This window comes from Coenobita brevimanus, chromosome 91 (assembly GCF_032717465.1).
Source record: "Coenobita brevimanus isolate Jiangsu-jjx chromosome 91, ASM3271746v2, whole genome shotgun sequence".
Taxonomy (NCBI): Eukaryota; Metazoa; Arthropoda; class Malacostraca; order Decapoda; family Coenobitidae; genus Coenobita; species Coenobita brevimanus.
In genome coordinates, this window is record NC_137044.1 from 5,430,012 (window position 1) to 5,443,500 (window position 13,489).

Sequence of the window (13,489 nt, forward strand, 5' to 3'; positions counted from 1 at the left end):
GCAATACCAACAAAGTAAATCAAAGCAGAGAGAGTAAATTGCAAGGGCGAAACTCAAGGGCAGAGGTTTTGGCAGGTGTTGGTTGGAAACAAGGGGCAAGGCAGAGAGAGGGGAGATCAATCGGAGTAAAAAGAGTAGGACAGGGCAGGGAAGTGCAGTAAAAAGGGCAAGACAGGGCAGGGCACGGAACAGGACCAGCAAGAAAGATATATCGGACCAAAGGGCAAAAACAAGTAGCGGTGGGAAGGGCAAGGCAGGGCAAAGAGCAAGAGAAAAAGCAGAGTAAATGATGGGCAAGAAAAGGTAAGGCTCGACAGGGTATGACAAGAAAAGGTAGAGATGGGCAGGGCAGGGTAAGAACAAGAGGCAGGAGGGCAGGGCAGGGAGGGCAATGGGCAAGAGCAAGGTCAGGGCAAGAAAGGGCAAAGCAAGCCAGAGTTTGGCAGGGCAAGGCAAAGAGCATGAGTAAGAGCAGAAGTAGAGACAGAGCATGACACAACATAGCTGGAGCAAAGCATACCAGGGTATGGCAAGACAGCGGAAGGGGCAAGAAGAAGGGCAGAGAAAGGGGAAGCGTGAAACAGTATAAGGCAGGGCAGGGCAGGGCAAAGGGCAGGAGTAAGAGTAGAGGCAGGGGCAGAGCAAGACAGGGTAGGGCAGGGTGCAGGGCCGGTTATCAGATTGACCCCGGGTAAGGCGTTAACAATGTTCCACTTAATGACGGGCTCCGACCCTGCGACCCCGGCCCCGCTAATGGCCACTTGCAGGCTCCTGGGGGCACCCAACCTCACTCACCATTCCTCCTCCTCATGCCTCTCTCTTACTACCTCAGTTTCTCCTCCTGTTATCTAGTTCTTCCTTCTGTCTCTTACTTCCCCATCTTGCAGGCTCCCGGGGCATACAGCATAACACTTCTTAGTCTACCTCTTACTACGGTAGTCTACTGCTGTATCTTGTTCTTTCTCCTGTCTATTACATCCACAACCTCCTCCCTCACCTTTCCTCCCTCTTCTCATGCCTCACTCTTACTACCTCAGTTTCTCCTAATGTCTCTTGTTTCCCTTTCTGTCTTTCTCTAACCTTAGTGTCTGCTCTCTCTTGTTCCGGCTGTGTATACTATCTGCTCCTGTTATATCCTTTTTTCCCTCTGTCTTAACTATCTGTCCCTCCTATCCCTTGGTCTTCCTGTTTCAACAGCTGGACTTTTTCTCTCACTGTTGGTAGTTTTGTGTGTCTCCTCTTCCTACTCTCACTTGCTTAACTTCTGCTATCTTTTGTCCTACTACTATTGTGCTCTCTGCATGCTTTTTCTGTCGTGCTTATGCTTACTTTCTTCTCCAACCCACCCACAACGCCGATCTTAACAGAGTATAATTATTCTCCCACTATGTTCCATCACCCACCGACAACTCTGACCCTTTTCTATCCCAATAGTGTTGAGAGATCTCAATGCACTGGCAAGAAGCGATCCTCATCAACAAATTTGACTTAAGACATGTTAAATACGGTTGGCAGTTAGGCATCTTCCTCATGTTCGTAATTCTGGACAAAACCCCTCAGTCCCCCTTGCGTGAAGCAGGTAGGAGTTCGATGAGCATCCTGTTTTACCTGGTCTTGCTGTCTCCTGCTCTAGCTCATACTCTCCTGCGCTTGCCATCTCACAACAGCTGTAGCCTTTAATTCTGTTCTTGAAGCTCATGCTTCAGTCTCCAGCATTATTATCTCTCGTGTCTACTGACCTGTCTAACCTCTGGCTTTTGTTATCTCTTTGAATCATCTCCTGCTCTTTCTGCTACCTTTCATGCAGTCTCTTATCTCTCTCTCCCTGCCATACCATACCTGGTTGGTTTATCTTTGTGTCTCAGTATATTTCTTAGTATATTACCTCCTGCTTGACTCTACCGTTTCCATCACTTCTCCTTTATCCTGCTTTTTAACTACCGAATCTCTGGCTGGGCTGTTTCATTCATGATGTGTGATACGTTATTAGCGGGGGGTGCATTTATGATAATTATGTCTTGCACAAGATTAGGCATGTGTGTTAACGAAATTTATATCTACAAACTGTTCCTTGCCACCCGCCTGGAATCGATTTCGGGACAAGAAGAGCCTACCACTGGTCTATCTAATTCATTACTACCTCTTTTTTTATTATTTAGTTCAATCCTATCCACTTAATCTCTAATACTTTCCGTCCTTTCTGTCTACTTCCACTTCCAAGCCACTGTCGCACTCCTTTATATCTTAACTTCTTTTTTTCTATTGAGACAGTCCCTCCGCCTCCATCACTTTCGATACGGTTGTTTACAGTCGCACGCTTCAAATAATATCTAATTCGCTTGCACCCTTCGTATTTGGATGACAAATTCTCCCTTTTGAGTTGGATTATTATTACGCACTCTTATTAGCGGAGTTGGTCTTGTGCTTCATCTTCTTAATTGCAATATTCTTGTGTTGCCTCTTCTTATTGCATTATTCTTGGATTCCCTCTTCTCGGTTGTATTATAGCTACATTACTCTATATTTTAGTTACATTATTATGTTGCTTTCTCTTATTACTTCGAGTTATTTTTGTGCGCCCTCTTCTTAGCCGAGTCATTCTTGTACTACCCCCTTTAGCTGCATTATTCTTGTCTCTCCCTCTACTTACATTACTCTTGCGTTCTCTCTTCTTAGCTGTCCAGTTATTCTTGCGCACCTTCTTCTTACCTGGGTTATTCGTGCGTTCCCTCTTATTAACTGAGTTATTATTGTACTTCCTCTTCTTACCTGTATTATTCTTGGTCTCCCCTTTCTGTTTCGAAATATTCCACAACCACCCATGAGCTGCGTTATCTCTCTGTCTTTGTTTTCATATACTTCTATTCCCTTGAGGTTTCATTAAATTGTCTGTTGCGTGCGTTATATTTCTACCGCCTCGTCCTTGCTCCCGTTATCCAATTTTCCTATCACTGTCCATCAAGGTAATAATGCTTCAGATATTAATTATGGAACTGGCCTTGCAAAATTTACGCTTCTTACGCAACGCACTGCCCACACTCCGGATCCCCAATATGATTCCGCCATTTTCGTTCCTTAGAAACTACCCAGATCCAGTTTATCTTCACACTACGACCTATTCTTGCCCTCGTGTACTCAGTCTCCCTTCGGCTGTTGATGGCTTTGATTAAAATTCGGCCACGGTTCCTCCCACCCCTCGAAAATCCTGTTATTATCTCATATTATCAGTTGCTTCTGGTGCTGCTGCCGGTCGAGGTGAGAGAGAAACAGAGAGGACCAGGAAGAAACTGGTTCGCAGGCACTCAGGTAAGACTGTGTGTGTGTGTGTGTGTGTGTGTGTGTGTGTGTGTGTGTGTGTGTGTGTGTGTGTGTGTGTGTGTGTGTGTGTGTGTGTGTGTGTGTGTGTGTGTGTGTGTGTGTGTGTGTGTGTGTGTGTGTGTGTGTGTGTGTGTGTGTGTGTGTGTGTGTGCGCGCGCGTGCTGCTTCATTCATGCATAAGGGATGAATAAGAGGAAAGCGAAACCTCTCAGCCTGAGGTTAGGATGTGCATCGGCAATTTCGTACCTCAGGCAGAAACATGAACCCGTCTCAAATGATAAAAACTCCCGGGGTAAATTAATCCCGTAACTCTGGTAACTTTACGATAGGAGGATAAACACAGGCCTGTTGATGAAGACCAGTAACTGATGATATTAGAGTCCGGTGATGTCCGACAGTGTTTGAGTGAACACTGTAATTTCCTTGAGTAAAAAACCGGTGGCTGATCCTCCCCTCCGTTCAAGAAGTGGGCCCCTCCAGGCAGCTTGGATGAGACTGCCAGGAGGACGGCCTTGTTTCATGACCTAGGACAGACACAGCGTTCCACACCAAGGTCTCTAGTTCTGACCATTTTCAGATTGTACCAGAACAGCGATTTCAGGTAAGCTCTGCGTTCAACACTAAGGTCTCTAGTTTTGACCATTTCTAGACTGCATCAAGAACAATGAAAGGTTACCACCGCGCTCCACATCAAGGCCTCCAGTTTAGGCCCCATCTAACCTGCGCCAAGAACGGTAAGTAAAGGTGAACAGGTTAAGTAAACGACTCCAGGTTTGTCTGCTTTGTAGCTATTTGATGTAATTTTCTGCCCAACTCTTACGACCGTCGATTCCTTATGAGGGTGACGTCCCCACTCTGCGAAGGTCAGACAAGGGGCAGCGGTGAACAGCTGACTAGGGCTCGTGTAGCCAAGCATTTCCTACCATCACCTGCCTCCTGACATGTAATTTTCCATACTGTGTGGAACTGGTATTGCACGACGTCCTGTGTGTGTGTGTGTGTGTGTGTGTGTGTGTGTGTGTGTGTGTGTGTGTGTGTGTGTGTGTGTGTGTGTGTGTGTGTGTGTACATGGTTCCTGTGTGTATGTCCCTATCGTTATGTGTGTATGGAGTTACGTTTACGTTTACGTGGTTGTGATGTGTGTGTGTGTGTGTGTGTGTGTGTGTGTGTGTGTGTGTGTGTGTGTGTGTGTGTGTGTGTGTGTGTGTGTGTGTGTGTGTGTGTGTGTGTGTGTGTGAAGACTTTGTAGGTGTGCGCGTACTATTTCTGCTCGCACGTCTTTGGGTGTAGGTTACCTGGTTAACATGTGTGGTGGTGAACGTGTGAAAGTGTACCGTACGTCTTGTTACTTTGTGCACGGACTTCGGTGAGCGTGAATACCTTTGTAAATGTGCGAGGAAGTGCATAATGTTTTTTTTTTTTTTTTTGAGTGAATGGATGACTGGCCCACATCACAGAATTTTGGTGGTTCCCTTACATCTGTGACTGCTTGCTCCTGTAATTGGATCCCTCTAAACCTATTCAACAATGGGAAATAAGGATGGCAATAACTACGATGATGGTTATTTTCGTTATAAAGACGGTGGTGGTGGGGGTAGGGGTGGTGGGGGTGGTGGTGGTGGTGGTGGTGGTGGTGGTGGGGGTGGTGTTGGTGGGGGTGTATTCGGGATGACGGTGGTGGTAGCGGAGGAGATTAAGATGTTGATAGTGAAGGCGTGTATTTTGTGTTATGAATGGTCTGCTCTGAAATATGTGGGTGAGACAGCGAACCTTTGGAAACACAATGATGTCAGCGTCCTATCTGGTAGTGCGTGCTGGTGTATTCATTCCTTCATTTTTAGGACGCCCATTTTATTTTGTTCGACATATCACTAGATTTTTACATTTTCTTATACCAATTTAACGCTTCAGTCTGGTGACGTCTTTCCATTGTTCTTGCTGCTACCAGACGGTTTTGTTCAGTACTGACAAGCTCCCACGTACAGATGGAGTTAATGACAGCTGTATCTTACTCCTCCATTTCGAAAACCATCGCTAAAGCTAAAGGGATATGCGACCCTAAACATGCGTGCTGACGTGAAAACAGGTATCGGAAAATATCGTCTGGATGTGGGTGTATGGCTTTGGAACAATGTAGAGTGTGAGGCTTGTACAGTGCTGGTATGAATCCTTAGTTTTATGATGGTGTGGGTGTGTGTGGGGGTGTTTCTTTGGAGGTGTTTGGGTGTTTAGTCTCAGGATTAAGTGAGAGCGAATGCAAGATTGTGATATGTGTACCAAAAGGAAAAAACGTGTGTGTGGGAGAGGGGGAGGGGGGTAAGAGTGCGAGGATGCTGAGGTATATGGCTGTGAGTGTGAAGGTAATGTGTACACAAGTTTTCTTACTGGTGTGTGTGTGTGGTGTGTGTGTGTGTGTGTGTGTGTGTGTGTGTGTGTGTGTGTGTGTGTGTGTGTGTGTGTGTGTGTTTCAGTGTATGCTTGTAAGTACTGAGCAAATTTTGAATGCGAAAAGCTGAAAATGTGTGAGCGAGTGTGTGCGAGTTCTGTTGCTGCTTCTACCAGTCAGACACTCAGGAGGAGAGACCTGGAAAGACAGAGTGGCAATAAACACATCCAAACACCTGCCGGGCCATCAGGTGAAGTGGAAAAGGGGACGCTAAGGAGGCGAGGCGGCCGAGGAAGGACTGAGTGGACGGCAGAGGTCATGACACGAAGGATGGAAGTGTGTGGAGTTGACAGGAGTTAAAGAGGGAGAAGCTGACATGCGAAGAGTGTGTGTGTGTGTGTGTGTGTGTGTGTGTGTGTGTGTGTGTGTGTGTGTGTGTGTGTGTGTGTGTGTGTGTGTGTGTGTGTGTGTGTGTGTGTGTGTGTGTGTGTGTGTGTGTGTGTGTGTGTGTGTGTGTGTGTGTGTGTGTGTGTGTGTGTGTGTGTGTGTGTGTGTGTGTGTGTGTGTGTGTGTGTGTGTGTAGTCGCAAAAGAAAGATGACGAAAACACAGATCCCAGAGTTATATTCTATTCTTGTCGGTTTAGTCTCTCTCTCTCTCTCTCTCTCTCTCTCTCTCTCTCTCTCTCTCTCTCTCTCTCTCTCTCTCTCTCTCTCTCCACTTTTTTGGTGTGATATCTGTAACAGTTTGATACCGACATAGATAAATATTGGAAAACAAAATATTAACGAGCAGACTGCAAACTCACTGGTAATGAAGAGGTGACATGGAGCCTCCTTAACTGAGGAGAGAACGCTTTCCAGTCACTTATACATACCTGTATAAGAAGAGCTAATCCTATCACACACACACAAACCTCCTCCGCCCCGAGATCCCCTGAACTATGGACTACACGCCTCCAACACTGCCTTCTCTTGATCCTCCTCCTGCCTTCAATTTTTTTTCCTCTCATCTTCTTCCTTCACATTTTCCTCCTCCTCCTCCTCCTCCCGTTCTTAATCTTTTCCTTCTTCTCCTCCTCCTCCTCCTAATGCCTCTCTGTTTTTTCAATCTTCGTTCCCTTTCCTCCTCCTCCTCGTCCTTCACTGACCCTTCCTCCTCCTCCAAGCTAATCCCCATGCAGGATTTAAGACCCGTACAGAAGAAGGTGTGCCCCTAGGGCTTTGCGTCCACCCTATTGGGGAGCTGTGGCCAAACAGCCGTGTATTTAACCTAGCTAACGTCAGGGTATTCTCGAAAAGTCATACTCGCATCAGAAAATATTCAATCTTCCCAACAAAAAAGAAATACCTATACGAATGTAATTTTTCCACCTGAACAATTCATGGCACTGTAAAATTAAAACACGTCTGATTAATGTATTCGACTTGGAAGACCCATCCCTCCCAGTAAAGTGATTAATGAAGATTGTATGTAACCCCCTTAGTTCGAGAAGTCACTCCGAGGCTGAATGAAATCATTTGTAAAGAAAAAAACAAAGGGTGTAAAGAGGTTGCAACTTATATTACAAAATGGAATGCACATCCCACAATTCTGACGGATATCTATGGAGCTGGCATTGTTATTGTAAGGCTGCATCCCATAACAACTGCTTTCCTTTTCTGGATATGGAGGTCAGTCAACAGCGATATACTGTAGACCTAACACGTTCCTTTTTCGTCGTTACTTCAAAAATTGTAATCCAAAATTTCGGGATACAATTTCCCCTTTGCGAGTGGCGTAATATTTAGTTTATTTTTGCCACTTTCAGAAAATCTTACTGAAGAAAGGTATCTCGTAGTGGACTAATACATAAAACCTGTATCTAGCTACCTAACTTCCCCGGTCCGTATAATCCCTGACAAGCAGAACACAGTCGTACGGTGATAGCATGAATAAAATACCCAGTACATCCTCGGATTGAAGGGGATGAGCATACGGACAAATGATCCAAAAGTATCTTACTTTATTTTTTCCGCTCCCAGGTAAGATCTGCCTTTGTTGCGAGAAAAGATTTTAACACTTAATTTTTCCCTTATAGGGATGAAATCAAGAAAATATTTTACGCTAACTATCTCTCTCTCTCTCTATGGCTCACGTAATGCCACGCAGGGATGAGTGAGGCTGGTAACTCTCTTAAATGTCAGGACCAACTTGCCTAGGCCCGGGATCCTACGGTCCTCATGGGGCAACTTTGGATTGGATGATGGATGGACTGATGGATATACAGTATATACTTATATATATATATATATATATATATATATATATATATATATATATATATATATATATATATATATATACAGAGAGAGAGAGAGAGAGAGAGTAATGTCAGTCGAGACAAGAGTTTGTGAAGTGGGAGACGTGGGAGACGCCTATGACGGGTGACTGACGGATGAGAGGTACTTCAAGCGCGGCCCTAACCTCTTACCCAATGACAAAAACACACATTTTTTCCTCCTTGGTGGATGGGGATGCCTTATAACCTCTTGACTGGGATCCCAAGATGGCGTTAAGGGGCCATGCTGCAATTTTGGTACGCCAAGAGTAATATCAGCGTTAATTTCTATCATTATTATCATCTGGTTCTTAATCACACACTTTCATCACTATCATTTATTCTCCCACACGTCACTCAGTTCCTCTATAGTTATCATTACCCTCGTCATCAAGCTGCCAATAATACACCTGCATCACATCAGTCATTACTATCTACTTCCCACACTCTTGCATTACCATCACTACTGTCATTATCATTCTTTTATCCATTATTACTCTTAATTCCCTACACTACTATTGGTTATATTAGTCATCACCACTACCCTCAGCATATATTTTCTCCATCATTACCAGCAACTCACACTTGCCATGATCACAGTCATCACCACTACCATCTCCATCACCTTCAGACCCTGTAATACTACCAAATCCTCATAGGAGTTTGCCAAACAAGCATCACCACCATTATGAACATCACCAATTTCCATCTTTGCAGTTAGATTTCCACGCTACTTACAGTCATCACCACTACCAATTTATCACTCATCTCCTGCATTACTGTCGTACTACCAGGCATCATCAGCATCGCCACCACTTTCATTATCAATCATCTCCATCATTACCATCAATTCATTATACTAACTAGCCCTACTTAATCCAAACTATCATTACCATCTCCTTCATCACACAGCTGCCAAGTCCTCGATAAAAGTGATACAGCTAAAATCACCTACATCATCACCATCATCATTACTAAAGTCATAATTTTGGGCCTCTTCCCTACCATCATCATCATTCCTACTGTCCGGTCTTCGTTACCTCACAAGTCCTCCATCATCATCATCATCACAAACAGGCATCTTTCAATTATCATTTCCGCTACAGGCATTTCCTTAACATTATTCCCATCAAGTTCATAGTAACATACCTACATCACCACTCCTATCATTATCATTTCCCCCTCACTACCAACATAATGACATCTTCATTAGTTTTTCAATACTCTACTTGAATAATCAGATACTCGATAAGTTATTTTTTTTACTCCTCCAGCAGTAACACCTCTCCAGTGCTCAAAATCATCATCCTCATCATCATCATCTTCATCGTTCTCCTTATTATGCCTTACTGGTGCTCGTCTTCATTCCTTTTACAATTATCATCAACATCACCTTTACCGCCAACCTCACTATCACCATGACTTACCACCATCACCAGTCATGCAGCAAGAGTTCAATTTCAGTTTTCCTTGATCCCCAACACCCTCATCACCATCGCCACCCAAATCACCAGCATTGTTGCCACCTTCACCAATACCATCATCACCAATACCGGTACTACTAACATCGTCCAATCACACACCTTCCCACTCTCATCAATCACTCCGCTTCGCCCTCCTCCTATTCCTCCTCCTCTTCGCCATCTCCTCCCCATCCTCACTCGATTAACTTATCCTCAATCTTCCTTCCTCCCTCCTCCACCTCCTCTCCATCCATACCATCATCTAATAGTAGTTCCTCCTCCTCCTCCTTTCTCTTTTCCTTCTTTCTTCTCGTACTCCGCGCCACCCCTCAAGCCCCCCAATGCCCAAGTAGCACCCCGTCTCGTCCCTCAGTCACGTTCCCGCCCTGGCCATAAAATAATAACAATAGCCTACCCATACTACCGGAGTTATGTGGGGGAAAGCCGGGGGCAATCTCTCTCTCTCTCTCTCTCTCTCTCTCTCTCTCTCTCTCTCTCTCTCTCTCTCTCTCTCTCTCTCTCTCTCCAGTATCTGTCTATCAGTTTTAATCTAACTAATTAAGGTTCGACATCACTTGAACCCAAAAATCTGTGTGATCTACGTAATTCTTTGTAAAACTCTCTCTCTCTCTCCAACATCACTCCCACTCCCCCTTCAGAGGTCACAGGTGAGAGTTGACCCCAGGATGCCTAGCTTTATAATTGACCCCACCGTGACCTCGATTCAGCGTAGTGTGTGACCCAGCCGCGGCCGTAAAATGCAACCTCCCGTTGGGTTGACCCGCGACACAAAAATAGCCTAGACAACACCGCCATCTTGGTTCCACATTCATCTCTTTTCACCCCAAAGAATTCGATCATGTGTTTTATATTTCTCTTTCTGCCACCATACTATTACTTCTACTTACAGCAAATCTCCAGAATTGAAGGCGTTAATGAAGGCTACATCCAACTCCTTAAGTTTGAAATGTCTCATCAAAGCCAGCCAAAATCGTCTGGTGGTAGCATGAAGGGATGATAAACACATGTCGCCTAACTGAAGGGGCTAATCTTTTCACTGCTATTGTAGGAATTCTATCGACTGAATAAGAGTCTTGTATCTGCCCAAGTATGCAAAATTCTTCCGGACATTAACGACGTGAATGGGGTTACTTGCACGAGACTGTTTTTAAATATCGACTGCCAATGTTTCAGCGCAGCGAATGGCCCACCAGAGGCACAACTTCTGGGAGGCGCTGCCAGCGACTGAAGTGAGTTTCGACACTACATGTCATTTTTGTATGGAGCTACTCCAGTGCAACATTCCACTCAAATATCAAGGCCCTGGCTTCACAACCTTCGGAACCTTAGCATTTCGCGAGAAAATAGCCGTGATTTTAGTAATTTTCACCATTTTCCCAGTCGATGACCTTTGACCACTGACCTGGCCAATGTAGCACATATGTGCACAATAGAAAGTTGTAGTACTAGTCAATGTCTATAAACATGCAAAGTTCCATTCAATTCCATCAAACAGCTGGGGAACCAGGGGGGGGGGGGTTGAAAAACGGTACTGGTTGCTTGGGATACTGAGGCCATTCTTCGCAGGGTTGCCATTCGAACACTAGACGAGAAAGAGGAAAAATGGATGGTACACTTCCGATTGGGAAAGACCTCAAGATTACGTCTCAGGAAGCCAGAACTTTCTATGCGCATTAGTAATGCTTCTACAGCTCAAAACGTGAAATGTACGAAAAAAGCGGGTTTTCGGCCGTTGCTATGGAACTACTCTTTGCCTAACAACCGAAACCTTGCGGACACAACTGGGTCATAGGCTGGTCATTGTGTCCGGGTTTGGTCGGAATTGGTTAATTCTGAAGGGTAGAGGTGCCTGCCACATTAAACAAGACTACAAGAAAAAACGCGACTAACAATAAGGGCAGCATGGAACTGGCCAACAGCACCAACAAAAGGTCTAAAGGTGAGGTACTCCTTTAAACCCTTTATAGAATGAAGCATTTTTTCTTTCTTTTTTTTTTACAGTTTCTTGCTACTTCCATACAACTTTACTCCCCGCACGAAAGACGCTTCTACATGGAGGGGTTTGACAAAGCCTTAACTAATCCATCATTCCTGGCATCACTCAAGATTTAAAGTCACCCACATTCAATATTCGCCTCGTGATTCCCCACCTAACTCTTATACCACCTTATCTGCCTTAATACGTGCTAGAAAAATTTACAGATCAATGAGACAGGTATGCTAAGTGTTCAGCTCCCATGCATCATATTCATGGGGTCTCACTCTCTCTCTCTCTCTCTCTCTCTCTCTCTCTCTCTCTCTCTCTCTCTCTCTCTCTCTCTCTCGTACTTTTACCCAAAACCAATCAACTCCTCAGTCCCGCCCCTGCATCCTCCACTTCATACCGATCAAAGTTCTTCATTTCACTGTCATTATCCCATATTATTTTATTTACGAGAACGTCCAGCACAAAGAAGTTATAAAATTATATGACTGTCACTGGCCCATTCACCACAAACAAAAACTCTCCCCTAAGATGAATAAAATCGCCCGGAGGTAGCAAAAATAAATCCCTGATCCAATGGACTCGGTATTCAGTCCTTAGTTCTCAAGAAGGCAACGGAAAAAAGAGAAAAAGACAGAAAATCAGACCATGAAATCCTTTTGTTCAAGATCCATAAGTTAAGTGCCGTATAATAGCTCTGAGAATGTTTTTATTTTTATTTTTATTTTGTGATTCCCAATGATATTTATATACTGTAAGTGGGTAAAAAGTAATAAACAGGTTTGGATAAGAAAAATAAAACTTTCAGTACATGGAAATCATAACTCTTATTCTTGCAACTTCCACGTGATTCTGTTAAGACTGGGAGTGACTTTCCGTCCTCAAAGGGTACCATTTATGAGTGTGGGGTGGCTGGGAGAACAATAGGTGCATCTACAAGTACGCTGGACTGACGGGATTAAAGAGTGCATGAGGGAAGCTGGTATGCTGTGCGAAGAATAGCTGTTATGCTCGTACAGTAGAGGTTACTAAACAGGACAGAAATGTCCTGTTTAGTAACCTCTTCTCAAGGCCATCCCTCACAGGGTATATCTTAAAAAAAATAAAAATAAATAAATAAAAAATAATCGTAGTGACTTAGCATCTGTTTTCTTCCAAACTTCATCCCTCAACTACAAACATTCTTACCAGCTTAGACTACAGCTTCCTAATTTTGCGTAATAACTCAAAGCCAATTGCTAATACTTCCCTTATTTCGTTCTTTTTATCGGTTATTGATTTCCTTTTTAATCATCTTGTATATTTCTCTCTCTCATCCCTCTTTACATGTTGTGACTGTTCTTTTCACTGTAATTTACTCTTTCAGCCTCATCTGCCACTGTTTACCTTGCTTCCTATTTTTATTTGTCCCTTTCATTGATTAAGAAGTTTCGTATCGTATTTTTTTTAATTACATATCTTTCCCTTTCAATCTCCTCTTGTTCTCCCCTCTGAATCTGTGTCTGCCACTTTCCACTCTGCCAGCTTGAATCGTCCATGCACTGCCCTTGTTTTCGCCTCCTCTCTTAACCCTTATCTCAATAACATGCTTCTTTTCTTCATGCCTTTCTCTCCTCTCCTTTCCTCCCTTTTCTTTTCATATATTGCTTTCATACGTAAGTGCTTTCCTGTTAAAACTCAATACTTCTTCCTCTATTAATAGTTTATTATTTTTTCCCCTCTCCACTCCTTTCTGCTATCCTCTCCCCTCCCTCCCCTCCCCTCCCAATCTCTTCCCTTCTCTCCTTCCTGTGTCTCCTCTCCTCACCTCTCCCTTTCTCTCCTCCTCTTCCCTTCCCCTCCCTTCTACCCCCTTCCCCTCTCTTCCACCCCCTCCCTATCTCACCCTTTCTCTCTCCTTCTGTCCTCTCCACCCTCTTTCTCCCCACTCCATGACCCTGATACCTGCGTGCGTCCCTCTTGTTGAATGTTAATCAAAGGTGTCCGGAGAAATGCCTC